The sequence below is a fragment of the Phaenicophaeus curvirostris genome, chromosome 7, assembly GCF_032191515.1.
Source record: "Phaenicophaeus curvirostris isolate KB17595 chromosome 7, BPBGC_Pcur_1.0, whole genome shotgun sequence".
NCBI lineage: Eukaryota > Metazoa > Chordata > Aves > Cuculiformes > Cuculidae > Phaenicophaeus > Phaenicophaeus curvirostris.
The window spans coordinates 27,954,627-27,969,416 of NC_091398.1; positions in this window are offsets into that span (position 1 = coordinate 27,954,627).

Below are 14,790 nucleotides of genomic sequence, written 5' to 3' on the forward strand. Positions count from 1 at the left end.
TATAGTCATGTTTATTATATACTCTGAATGTTACTTTGCTGATGTCAGTATGGTGCTTTTTTCCAAGGTGCACAGGAAGCCCTGAGCAGTAAGGAGCCTCCGTCCCATGCCATTTTCCCACTTGCAAAGAAATCACAACTTAGAATGTAATTGTGAAGTTATGCAGTCACAGAAATTATGTCCCAGGGACGTGTTCTGTCTTGCTGCAAGTTATTGCTGTCCCTTTGTCTAGACAGAAAATGGCTGAACTTCTGTCTTGCATTACACCATTTCCTCCCATTCTTTCTTGCATAAATTTCTTTCACCACCTTCAGTCTCATTCACTTTCTTATCAACACTCTATCAACACCCTTTTTCCTCCCCAGTAGTTAATGGACCGTCAGGTCATGTGCCATCAAATTATGCCCTTCCTCACAATCTCTTTAGCTCTCATATGGTTTCTAAAATCATCAATGATGTGGTTTGGTTTTGTGTTTTCTGTTTGAAGGGTTTTCTTTCTGATTTATACTGATATTCCCTTTAACTGCTTCGTTCTTCCCTGAAAGTCTATTGTACTTTCTGCATTGTTTCTATCTCTGCTTTCCGACTCTCCCATTAGTGCTCCTCCAGGCTTAGCGAGCTCCAGTGAGAGCTCTGCTGCCTTTAGTTTTCCTTCCTGTTCTCCAGTTTGGGGAAAATACTTCTATCCCACTATGGGTAATATTCCTACTCGCTCTTTTTCATTGTTTTACATGTTTACATGTTACTATCTTTACAAACCTATCTTCACCTGTCACTCTCTGCCCTTGACTTAAAAAATGGAGGGGGGGCTATGTATCTTGCTTCTTGGAGGAAATATTGCTGATAGAAAGCTGCAGGGCTAAAGCCAATGGCTAAAATGCTCTAAACTTCCCTATGCAAGTTTTTGCTACAATCGTGTCTTCTTGATCTATGGCTGTTTTATGACAGTGAAGCAACTACAGATTAGATTCATCTGGCCTAGTGCTTTCGTATTTCATCAGTATGTATGGTGAAATATATTTTCTATTTGCTGTGTGTATTTGCTTACACTTTTATATTTGATGAAGTGGGTTTTTTTCCATCTAGTAAAGGCTCTCTGGGTGGGACTCAACTGCTTAAGTATGGGCATATAGTGCTATTTTAAACATTTTATGGTTACCTCTTTGGCCAATTACTACCTCTCCAGAAGAGTTCAAGGCTTGCACAGGTCATGTGCTCCATGCAGATGTCTCATGCTGCTGCAGTATGGATTACCCTGGTGCACATACCCTACTGCATCTCTGTATTAAATGGCTGTGACTAAACAACACATCTCTCTTCTCATCTTGCATCTCAAGCTTCCTCTGGCAGCTTTTCAGGAAGTTATTGGAGTTACACTACTGCAAAACCAAATGGATGCACAAATTATAGCAAGTGAAAAACAAACCCATAGTATAGAGCCATACTTTCTTCACACAAATACCACTGAGTGAAAATGTAAACTCAGACATAATAATAGAAAAGAAAAATAGAAATAAATAGAAATAAAAATAAAGCATTAGGTGTAGCCTCATCAGAAAGCCCCACTAAATTTGGCCATTGTAGAGGTCTGACAGAACTACCACTGCCACATCCTTTTTCAAGACTGTTGTTAGCTTAACCCTCATCTTGAGAAATGCCTACTAACCACTGTGGATCTTCTGTATAATCATCTACTGGAACCCCTTTTTTAATTCCTTTTTCTTAAATGTTTTTCCTGAGTCACGTTTTAGTCATTTTTGGAGTAATTTGAGTACATTAAATTGAGACTGGTGAACATTTATTTATGACTACAGGGGTAAATGGCATTTTGCAGCACCTCTTTCAAAGATTTAAGACCTGCTGTAATTCCACTGAATTAAGATCACAGAATCATAGAATCCCTAGTTTGGAAAATATCTTTGAGATCATCAAGTCCTACTGTACCTGTCTACTACTAAATCATATCCCTGAGCACTTCATCTACCTCTCTTTTAAATTCCTCCAGGGATGGTGACTCAATCACCTCCCTGGGCAGCCTGTTCCAGTGCTTGGTAAGCCTTTCATTAAAGCCCAATCTGAACCTCCCCTGGCACAACTTGAGGCTATTCCCTCCTGTCCCATCGCCTATCACTTGGGCAAAAACACCAAGACCCACCTCTCTACAACCTCCTTTCAGGTAGTTGTAGACAGTGATAAAGCCTCTCCTCAGCCTCTTCTACAGGCAAAACAGCCCCAGTTCCCTCAGCCGCTGCTTGTATAAAATGATTAACATGAGGACCACACCCATATTCCTTTCTCACCAAAAAAAAAAAAAAATATTTCTGATGGATTAATTAGAACATGAAATATGCCTCCTTTTTCTGGCACATATTTCCCCCTCCTTTTACTCACTTCATATCCCACTCAGAAAAGGCAAGGCAGAATTTTTCACCTATTATTTCTTAAAAACAAACCACCAACAAAATTCTCTGTAATTACAAAAAGTCTCAAAATGTTAGACGTAATATTGAAAAGTTGACAGGCATCTAACTTCTACTAGGAAGGAATGAGTGATTGAGCTAGGATGAGCTAATAATATATTACCAGTGGTAAGTATCAGCTCTCCATTCTGGATAAAAATGATTATTTTAATAAGGCTTGAAATTGCAGGCATGATATGTGCTGTGATAGTATGTAGGATGAACCAATAATGCAAAACTGAAAACACTAAATGGGTCTTGAGTAGGAATCCTCTGAGGGATTATTAAGGATTATAACAATAGTCTGTTAGCCATTGAAATTAGATTTATATGACTTTGCATAAAACAAATATTTGCAATCGGGGGGGAAAAAAAACTAAACAAAACACCCCAAAGCCTTTTTTCCCTCATCATTTTCTGCCTTTTATAAATATTTTACTCTCTAATATTTGAAATGTATTTTTACACTTTATTGGGGTTTTTTTTCTGTTTTCAAGGATGATACACAATTCTACTGTTTAAAGATGGCAGGATATATCTCAGGGCATCATATTAATATTGGAAGAAAAATCTATCTGTTTCAGGGTGCAAACTGGGGTTGCTCTCGATGTCCTTGTTATATTTTATCAGCAATGATAAGTTAGACAGTAACCAGCCCTGGAAGAGTCTCACGGTTTGTTATAAAGCAGTTCCTGTGGCCCACAGCCCTCCTGGTAGCCAGCTATGTTACTTAGGGCATATCAACTTCTTTGCTTTCTGCCTCTGATTGTCTCCTCACCTCTCTTTTCTTTGTAAGCTAAAAGCTCTTTTGGGGAAAGCTGACAAAATCTACTACACGAGGCTGTGCTTAGCCCAAGCGGACGTGGATCTCGGCTGGAGCTTTTTGGCAATGCAGTGATACAGATACTACAATGATAACAAAGGTTTAGCATAGGAAGATCAATAGGTACACGACATTAGTTCTTTGAAGCATCTCTTTTATGACTGGTATGGAACAATTCATATATAATCCATTACTCTCATAAGAGTTTTGTGACAATTAATTATAAAATGCTTGCACAGTGCTTTGAAGATGCAAAGGCAGATCCCCGGCTGTGTCAGAGTCCGAATAGCACAAAGTAGCCTAACACAACTAAAATGAAAAATCATCTACAGGATTTATTGGCTAGTGGAGAGCAGTTGCAGAGGTTATTTCACCATCTCTCCTAGCTTGGCTGTTAGGGTGAAAATTCTCATCCCTCCCTCCAGACTCGCCATGCCTCAGGGACAGGCTTGAGCTAAGCTTTTGATAAAGAGGAGCCTGAGGGTACTCAGTGCCCCCCCAAAAGCTCTCCTTCATGTGATGTGGATAGAGAAGGCAAAGCACAAAACACAGTCCAGCACCATATACCCAGCTGTGCATCAGCGCAGCAGTGGGCAGTGCGCTTTACAGCAGGGCTGCAACTGTCGGCGTGCACTGAAGTTACAGAATCCCAGTGCTAAACATGTCTTTAGTTTTCCTCACTCTTTCAGTGTACACATAACTTCAGTGGCCCAAAAACTAGTGTAGGCTTCAGAGCGGCTGAGTCTATACTATGACCCCTCCTCCCCCACCTTAGTTTATCTTTCATCATTTATGACACAAAATCTAACTAATGAGTTTCAGATTCCATGTCCTGGCTATATATAAACTATATTTCATTCCCACAAAATTAACTCCAGGTTAGACATGAATCCATGATTTACATCTATGCTGTTTCAAATTTATGGGCCTGGGGTGGGTTTCAGTTAGGATGAAGAAGGCTAAAGGGAAGGAGTCAGTATTTTATGTATTAAATCTCATCTTGCTCCAACCTTCCATGTATGGAGCTTTAATTATTTCAAATCTCTGTCTCTGTATGTTCTGCCATTTGTCACACTGCTGAACATAAGTGTGAATAAAAATGAAAATAAGTACATAAAGCTAAGTCTGACCAAAAGAATAGATGATTAATGAGGAAGAATCGTTTTTTAATAATGTGCCCTTATCAAGGAAAAAAGCTGAGGACACTGTGCTTTTATTTTTTTTTAAACACAACAGAACTAAACAACTTATATTCACTTCTGTCCATTTAAGCTTTTTAATGGGTCTAGATGGACATCTTTCAAGACTTGCACAGAGCCATAAAGCAAGACCAATTCATGCCTTCTTGAGAGCTCTTTTTTTAAAAACAGTAAAACAAAAACATTTCTCAGAAACAGAAGACAGAGGATTTCATTCTGCTTTAGAAATAAGTCACTGAACAGCCTTCCTGGAGAACTGTACTTGGGGTCATCCGATTGTATTTGGCGCCTTTTGAATAGGAAAGGTTCAGTGCCACCAGAAATCACTAGTTTGGCATAAGGGTCACTTCACAAAAATCTATGGCTTGTAGTATGCAAAGGATCTTAGAAGATTATATTTTCTAGCTAAAATGTAACCACTAATTTTTTTACAGTAAATCACAGCTCATCAATAGCATTCACCTATTTGTGGGGCAGAACTGGAAACAGAGATCCTGATGCCTTTTGGTCCTCTGAAAACCTGTGTTGTTATTTTGGTGGAGTAGGCAATGGAAGAACCAGTTCCTGCACCATCAGATGATGGGATTCAGTGCATAAAAGTGATGGCATTCAGGGTAGGAAGCTGTGATATTTTTTCCAGAAGCACAAAAGATTCTAGGAGACGACAAGTGGAAACCAAGCCCTCAAAACAGCATGTTTGAGTGCTTTTGATGCTGTGATTTTGACCAAGCCAGAGCTATTTCAGCAAGAACTTCTTGTCCTCCATTGACTTCCATTAAGAATCACAGTTCTTTCTGGCCTGAATAATACGTCTGTGCATGCACTTGTGTGTATGTATATACATAGGTGCAAGCTTTCTCATCGATGAGGACAGCAAAATCTTATGCAGCCCTGCTTGCACCAGGTCCTACCTAGACTCTCTCCTTTCTTCAAAGCACCCTCCTTTTTCCTCTTATTTAAAGCCTAAACACTACTAGAGAGGCTGCTTCTTCCCAGAAAGTTAAGAGGTTTTATTCTCAAAGAAATCCTTTATAAAATACTTTAAAAAAAAAGCAAGCAAACAAACAGAACACTTCTGTGAATAATTGTACAGGAAGCGTGAGTCTGAGACAGCAAGACACAAACTCACCTTTCTTGTGAACACTGATATGTCCTAGGGCTGCTAAATAAGCTTTAATGTTAGGTCTATTCCTTTTGCAGTTAGGGTTCAAAACAGTCTTTGCTGTTCTAGATTTCTGTTTAAACTGCACATAGGAGTTGTTATAAAAAAATAATCAAACTAGAATGTTCTTTCTGCAGAAAATATAATGATTTTTATTGCTTTCCATTTGCAATAAAAAGGAAAATTAAAAATGCTATTTTTTATCTCTATGCACAGAGATTGGAAAATTTTATATTGATTATGTTAATATAGACTCTTTTGAGGATGTTTTCACACAGAAAAGTTTGTTATTTCAAAACAATTTTATTTCCCTTCAACTAGTTTTATGAAAATTTAGAATGCTCTCTTCAAGTGTGAAGGAAGCAACACAGCATTTTTTTATATGAAGTGCTCTGACAAGTCAATAAAAGCTTATTAAGATCTACTACAGACAGTGAAGAGGTAATACAAGTGTGGACAGTGTCTGGAACAGAGAGGACGGCACAAACTAATCCTGTTTAGGGTCAGGGGCCCTGTGGTGGTTTTCTCCAAGGGAGAAGTCAGCAGCGGGGGAAGACCCACAGGACAGAGCAGCACAATGTAGCTTCTGCCCTTAACTCCTTTCAAAAACCCTAAGCACTTCATACCTCTTCCAGTCCATGTAACTGCAGATATTCAGCAACTGGAAAAATTGCTCTGTTTTGTTTAGGGTCAGTCTTAAAGCTTTTCTCATCAGAAGTTTAAGCATTTGGACAGCAGAACTAATGATTACTTGCCTGCTGCACAGGGACAGGTAGGAGACAGAAGGTGCAAATAATTCTTTTGCTGAAAGTTATTCCAGGAGTGTGAAAATACTGTTACTGTCCTACTACCATTTTTAAACAGTTTTTTTTTTCAGAAGTCACTTAAAGTAGGTGAAAATACTGATTTAAAAGCCAGGAGACTGATTTAATGCTACAAAGCCTGAGTAAAAAGAAATTATGTTCTCCTTTTTATACTGATTAGTTGAGTTTTGGTTGTATGTTGTTGTTCATAGCTATTGTAAAAACAAAATGTTAATTGCGCAATTAAACATTTGGAACAGCCTCCTTTATCAGTGTATAATTCACAGTGTGTCGGGGACATCCAATAACATCCTATTACTGATCACTTATCAGATAGTTGTTGAGTTAACTGCTATTATCTTCTTTGCCATCCTCCATAATTTAATGTGAATAGTTTCTGATATTTGCAGGGTGGTAATATTCTTTCTACATTGTTATGCAGCCCTTTTCATCTCATTTTTAGGACTCATCTCTCATTCCTATTCTTGTTTGGATTATGCTATCACCTGCAGGGAGCACTGTATAGATTTTACTACTTGCTCTTCTTCTCATGCCTGGTCACTGCTATAGTCTTTACATTGGGCTGGACTGACTTTGTTCTGGCTTGATGAGGCTGCTATTGTTTGTAATTGCTGATGATGATATGTATGTTTGCTAATGCAGATGCAGATTTAGCGAGGATGGCTAAGAGCACTAAAACTCCTGCTTTAGCACTGCCTGCCTGCAGTGGACATTGTAATTGTCTTTGACTCTCCTGCCATCCTCGTGTTTAGGCAGCTATCTGTGGCTGTCTTTAGTGCCTGTTGCTATCTAATGCTACATAGATCATAGAATCATAGAATCATAGAATAACCAGGTTGGAAGAGACCCACCGGATCACTGAGTCCAACCATTCCTATCAAACACTAAACCATGCCCCTTAGCACCTCGTCCACCCGTGCCTTAAACACCTCCACGGAAGGTGAATCAACCACCTCCCTGGGCAGCCTGTTCCAGTGCCCAATGACCCTTTCTGTGAAGAATTTTTTCCTAATGTCCAGCCTAAACCTCCCCTGGCGGAGCTTGAGGCCATTCCCTCTTGTCCTGTCCCCTGTCACTTGGAAGAAGAGGCCAGCCCCCTCCTCTCTACAACCTCCTTTCAGGTAGTTGTAGAGAGCAATGAGGTCTCCCCTCAGCCTCCTTTTCTCCAGGCTAAACAACCCCAGCTCTCTCAGCCGCTCCTCGTAAGACTTGTTCTTAAGATGTGGGCAAGCATCAGTTTTGAGGACTCCCCTTCTATTTCCCTTCCTCTAGCGACAATCACAACTGTTTGATTTCTCAAATGCTGGGAGCACGCTGCTTCGGTTCTCTGGGACATCTACCATCCCAAAGGGGTAGGAGTGCTGGGGAATGGTGAGAGGATCGATTACACTTCTGAGGCCAGGCAGACTGAACTTCTGGTCTCCACCACGAGCAGCTTCTTCCTCAGCTTCCTCTATGGAGCAGTTGGCTCCCAAATTTGAGAAACTGTCTGAAGGCAACATTCAACCACATGTGGGGTAGGGAGGTGTGAATAGGCAGGAGCCACAGGCTCCATGATCATCACCCAATCTCCAGCTGGCTTTGTGCCTTCTCGCAGCATTTCTCGTGATGATGCATGTATTCGGGCAGAACAATTCTGATTAGGTCGCTGTTAGGAAAGAACTTTTGTACCTGTGCATTCTCAGGTGTCAATTTTTAATCAAATGGCAAAGCTGACTAAGCAGGGATTTTATAATACTTTCCTCACCAAATGACCCAAAATTGGAATGCTTAATGTATCATTCATACTCCTCACTACAGCAGGCTTAAGTTACGGTGTTAACAACAAGAAATACACGAGACTCGTGGGTTAACTGTCACCTCTCTCCAAGTGAAACACTCATGAAAACGGCTTGAGAATATTTTGGGGTCATTCATAACAAAATAATAGAATATATTATAGTCCATATCTTTGTTTTTTTTCCTGTCCTGATACTAATTCAGCACTCAGCTCAAGTCTCATAAAGAACACGAACACATTTCCTAATAAAAAGTGAAGTTTCCCTACAGGAGCAGTGAGCTGTCAGCTATCTTTCTGCCTCCCTTTGTTTACTTTTCTTTCTTTCCCTTTTTCAACCTCTTGTCAAATTTCTTTGGAACATTTTTTTCTGTCTTTGCTATTTTGCAAAAGCAGAAGAAAAGAAAATTGGAGGGGGGGGAAGGAAGCTAGGGACTTTAAAGTTTAAAAAATAACACAAATTGGGAACTGTACAAGCAGCTGTTAGTTGCACAGACCATAATTTACTAGAATACACATGACTGTAGTCAGCAAAATTAGTGTTTGCTTGAGTTTGCATTTCAGGCAACTCACCACTTTTGAAACTGGCATATAACAAAGACACCAAGGAAGGCAAAGGAAAAGGTTTTTTGTGTTATTTTCTTTCTAGCACACTTATTCTCTTATAAATTCCTCTTCTTAAAAAAAAAAAAGTGTGATTTCTTTCATTTTATTATCGCCATCATCATTCTGTGAATATCAGCAGTCAATCCAGTTACCAACAGCATAGACCCATGGAAGCCCGAGTTCAGGATAAGGAATGACTGTGGATGTGGAAGGTTTGTGAATTAGCTGAAAAACTACAGTTTCTTGTCTTGACTATGTTTGATTTCCCTTACAGCAATGTGTCTACCTAACATTAAAAGGTCTTGGTGAGAAAAACCTCACTAGCAGGGTCCTGCTCCAAGGACCATCTGCTTCTCTGCTTATTCCTAGGAAAGAAAGAACAAATACTTGGAAATTCAGATTCAATTCAATTCAATTCAAATCCACCACCAAAAAAAAAAAAAAGAAATGTGACTTGGGGGTTTCTTAACCTGTAGCTTCATTGAAGTGCACCCAAAAGTAACTCTCTGCAGTCCTCGATTCTCCTACATCATATTTTGTGTCCTGGCCTGCTGCTCTGTTTTGAGTGTCTCTGGGAATCTCACAAACTGTCACCATTGTAGGAAATTAGACCTGCAAAATCAGAGGTCACTTGTGATGCTGTAAAGCTGAAATGCCAAGGAGTGTTTGTACTCACATGGTTAGTGTAAAGCATGCACGACTGAACATGGTCATGTTTGTTTATAGATCTGTAACATAAGGGGTAGTTGAATGGAATGAAAGATGTTCCTGATAGAATAGAAACTGCTAAAGAGTTTGTTTCAAAGCACAATGTGACTTAAAAGAGTTTTTATCTCTGAGTGGATTTTTGATGTGTTTCTAGTAGTGGAAATCCTAATTCTTTAGAGGGCCCAAAGACTTAGCCTAAGTCCCATGAAACACAGATGAGTTCAGATGATTTCGTTTAAGTCTTTGCTCTACCACAAATTCTCATTTAGTCTTGGCAAAACTCTGAGGATAAAATTAAAGTTCTTAATTAAAGGATGAAGGAAGTGAAGTCCTCTAATTGTTGCATTACTTTTGGAAATATTTACTTTTGAACTTCTTTCACATTGCTTCAAAATTCTTCCTGATAATGTTGCCAGCACAAAGCCAATAAGAACTGATGCTCACAAGTGAGAAGGCAAATAGTTGTGGTATTGGAGTAGCAAAAGAAAAAAAAACAACAACCCCCAAACAAACAAAACAACCCACAAGAATTTTATGGTTGCTACCGGATTCCTGAACAAAATGAGTCACAATAAGGGACTATGAGATTTGTGGCTCTGGGACAACTGTCAGTGCTGCAAATACTACCATTCTTTTTGCTTTCACCTTAAAAAACATTGTACTATGAAAATTAACCCCATTTGCCCTTCAAGTCATTATTCATTATGAGATTACCTATGAGTACCACACTACCACAGCAACGTTTGATGATATAGATATTCCACCAACAGAATAGAGCCAAAATAACAAAAATAATGGGAAGAAACAAAAACTAAAGATAAATTTTCTGATTAAATATTCATGTAGAAATTATTATTTATGTTTCCTGGCTTTCCTACATTTAGTACTTGTTAGCATTGTCCCTCAGTCATGAAACATTAATGCTCTATTTTTATAGCTCACTTCTGTTCTTAATCTGAGTTATTTTACAAAATTACTCCTTTTTATGGTGCTGAGGATTCAGATTCTTTCTGCCTATGGAGCAACACCATTATTGTCACCCCAAGTATAGCAATATTTTTTAAACTATTTTTAGAAGGAGAGGGAATCTTTCTTACTCTCTACAAATTGACCATTGTGAGAGATTTTAACCTGCCCATGTCCAGAGGCTGCAGAGCATCCTCCAGACATGGTGCTCTAGGTGTTATGCCACTATCAGAGAGGTAAATCCTGTAAGCCTGGAAATATATAAAGTACTGAATCAGTGCAATCTCAAATGCATATCAGGTACATGAGATCATAAACACCATGAGCATCAGGACAATCACAGCTAGACAGGCTGTGGCCAATTTAGCTCAGCAACCACGTCCAAGCAGGGCAGGTATCAGGTACTTGAGAGCCTAAAACAAAGGACAAAGGATATAATCAAGAAGAGGATAATGCTTTCTCACTGTATCTTTCTATATTTCACCTGATCTGCAGCTTAGAAACGTTCTGAGTCAGAGATAATGTCTTGCTGTTTGACAGCATTTGAATAGTTTTTTGTTCATGTATTTGTCAAAATCAGTTGGTGGGATGCATAGCCTTCTGCAGCATAAGCTGTGCAAGCACATCCTCTGAGTACTATGTGCTGTTCTTTGTTTGGAATCCATCAGTTGTGCATTTAATTGGATTCTTCCAAGTTTTGTGTTTTGAAAAGCAGTGAACAATCGTTCCTCCTTGATCTTCCCCGATCTACTTGTAATTTTGCATCTAGTGTCTCTTTTTGAGACCTGACCCCTTGTCATTTTTGTCACTCCTCAAAAGTAAACCATTCCCTACATTTGATCATCTTTACAGCACTTTTGGCATTTCAAATTTTCCCAGGAAAAGAGAAAAGCAGCAGAGCAGGGACTACTGGCTATGATTTTTGCACATTTCTCCTCCTTTTCTCTATCAGGTCTGTAAATATTCCTCTATATAGAAGTCTATGGGGAAATTTAACATTAAAATAACTTTAGAATAACTAATCATCAGTAAAGGAATTTGGATATCTAAAGTCTTGAAAAGATTCTATGATCTCCTTTAAGTTCCATCTTGCTTATGTGCAGAAAAATGCAGCAGTTCAGAGCAGATCTTGTCCTAGTGTAAGTCTAATGGCTCCCAGAGCTGGTGTATATTGATGTAGCGCTATTGATTTAGAGTGCTACACTGATTTATATCAAGCAAGGATCTGGGCCTCTATGTCTCAGCGGAACCCAGTGATAAGCTTTATTTTAAAACAAGTTAGAGGGAGTAATTCTGTTGAACCACATTCTTGTGCCAGGTACGTACTCCTAATGAGAATTTTTTAAATGTTACTAATCTTAGAAAGGCAACATGTTATAATAGCAGCATATCTCTGTTGTGGCCACAAGATGGCCATATTTCTGAATATAGTTTGTCAGGAATGTTATAGTACAGGAAGTGAATTTATTCCGTGTCAGATGGAGAAAGCAGTCACCGGCAAAAGTGGCATTGTCTGAGGCACTTGCAGTTATCACTGAAAACTAAACCCTGCAAGAATCAACAGATGATGATATGCTGTAATAGAAGAAAGCAGCCTGGCTATTGCAAGAAGTGTGTAAACTGGATGCAATTCCTGATATCCCACAGATGACAAACCACACTCTTAATTTGGCTGTGCCAGAGTATTTGTTGGTTTAAAGATAACCGCCATCAAATCTCTGCCTGTGAGCACAGCAGAACCATTCCATACAATTTGTGGCACCAACAATAGGATGGTGAGGGAACACACGCAATATGTTACTGGTTGTCGAAAAGGACGGAGTCAAGACATAACCTTTATGTAGTTTGGTCTCAAGTCTGAAAGCAAGATGTGACCAAAACAATGCTGGTCTGCCCCAGGCTACTGGATCAGCAAATCAATTAACCAATGTGGCAAGCTCTTCACTGGGAAATCAGAGTGCATCTCAATTGATAAAGTATAGCTTTCTGATATGTACCACACAGCTAAAGTTCCACATTACAGTGGAGGAATGCCGATAACTCTTCAGTCTTTAGAGATTTTTCAGGAAATTAATTCCTCCATTTTACAATTAGAAACTGCAATCACTCACAAATATCTGGGTGATTAATGTCCAAAATTTATTCTTTATTTAATCTATTTAATTTATCGATTTTATCAATTACATTTCATTAAGAACTTCAGAGGTTCATGTATCTATTTATTTATGTGTCTACTGACTCATGCAACAGAAGAGCAAAGGCAGGAATGAGAATTTGGAAATGTAAGGGGTCACAAGTCTCCTAAAAAACATTTAACTGAATATGTCTTTGTCAGCTTTTGCACCCATTGTTCACAACTGAATGGAGAACATCATTGTCTCTTTTTCTTTTACCTGCAAGAAACTGAAGCATATTGATAAAATGGTCCTGATTTAGCTCACAACTGATTCATCTGTTCAGCAGATTTGCAGTAACAGTCTCTGTTCACAAGAGAACTTGGACAATGAACTTCTGACACTTCTAGTTCCTCAGTGACTTGGCTGCTTACTGACTTCTTTTGGAGCCCAGTTTAAGAGTATATACTTAACCACATGATAACTTCAGGAATACAACTTAACAGGATTACTTATGAGTTTATATTTATTCACGTTCTCAGGTATTTTGCTAAAAGTACATTTACTCTTTGAATAAATCTTTCAGATATCATCTTTTCCTTTGATTTCCTAAAGCATGTTGAAAAGATAAAAAACCAAAACAAAACAAGAATCTAAGCAGCAGAAGAAGATGATGCCTTGCAAAGCAGCTTCCTGGTCCATTACTATTCTTTTGTAATTATGGCAGAGATCAAGAGATCATCAATAAAACAGGTTGTCTTCACTGCTTGTGCAACACTCAGTAAGATCATAAAATCCGCTTTTGGAGAGTTTCTTTGATATAAATGGTTTTATTGATTTAAAAACAATGATACCAAACTACATATGAGACTTACAGAGATCCCAGACAAGCACTGAATAATAAATCACGTAGCAAGAACGTGCCTCTGGGCTGCTACAAAGCTTCATCTTCAGTAGTCCCTGTCCAGAAGTCTAATTGGCATCCTTTTCACAGAGCGGTACCGTGTAATATAGGCCTAAAACCAGTGAAATCCCAATTTCTCATGTTTCAGGAAAATCTTCAATTGTATCAAGCAGCTTTGCAAATAAAATGTTTGCAAGAAATAATTTTGTATGTCAGCAGGCTGGTGTTTTAACACTACAGAAATTCCTTGTTTAACTGCAGCTAATTGGAGTACGCTTAAAAAGGCACATACATTGCTATTCCACTGTTTTAAGAGAAGTAACACAGCAAATATTAAGGTGGCTTAGACCTATAATTTGCTCTCTGACATTTAGAATTAGGAAGGAAGAAAGCAATTTGCAAATGTGAGTTTGAATTAGACCAAGAGACTGATGAATATTTTAGCATTGTCTGCCAGAAATGTTTTCTGAACAGTCCAGCTCTCACAAAATGATACTGGGACATCAAATAGAAACAGTATGTGAAATACATGCACTGTTCTTCTCGTATCCCCGTGGCAAGATCTCAGATGCATGGAGAATAAATGGCATGGATTATTTCATGCTCTCCTGATCATTATGTAGTATTATCACAGTCTTCATAAATTTTGGACTAGAGGGAGTATTTTTTTTTTTTGTGAACATAATATAAAAATATGGAACCAAAAGAAGACACTCATTCCAATTCCATGAAAACATAAAAGAAGAGAAAACAGGTGAATAGCAAAACAGAATCTAACAGAATGTTTTTCTGTACCATAAGTCATGGTTTCACAATTTACCTGTCATCAGTTGTTTTTTGGGGTATCTGAAAAACATTTTAACAGAGGATCTGACAGAGGACAATGAAGTGTCTTTGTGTGTTCCTTGGGAAACTTCACCCAGAGAGCAGGACAAAGTGCCTGCTTGAAAATTTGACAAGTGAGTAAAATGGGGACCAGGATAGAGTGGGAACAATGAGTTGGCCTCTCCTCACCTGGTAAGAGATACTATATGGAGGGCAAACTGGGAAGGGCTTTACAAGAGGGACAAGTATCTCACAACTGGAAGTTTGAACTAAACTAATAAAACTGTTAATATGAAAATGACTGCAATCCTGATTCCTCTTCATTGAAAAAAGTCACTGATCAGCACAGTAGTTAAATAGATGCTCATTCTGAAAATCACTATTAAATGTTTTCTACTGTCCCGCTGTGAGACACTGAGGTTG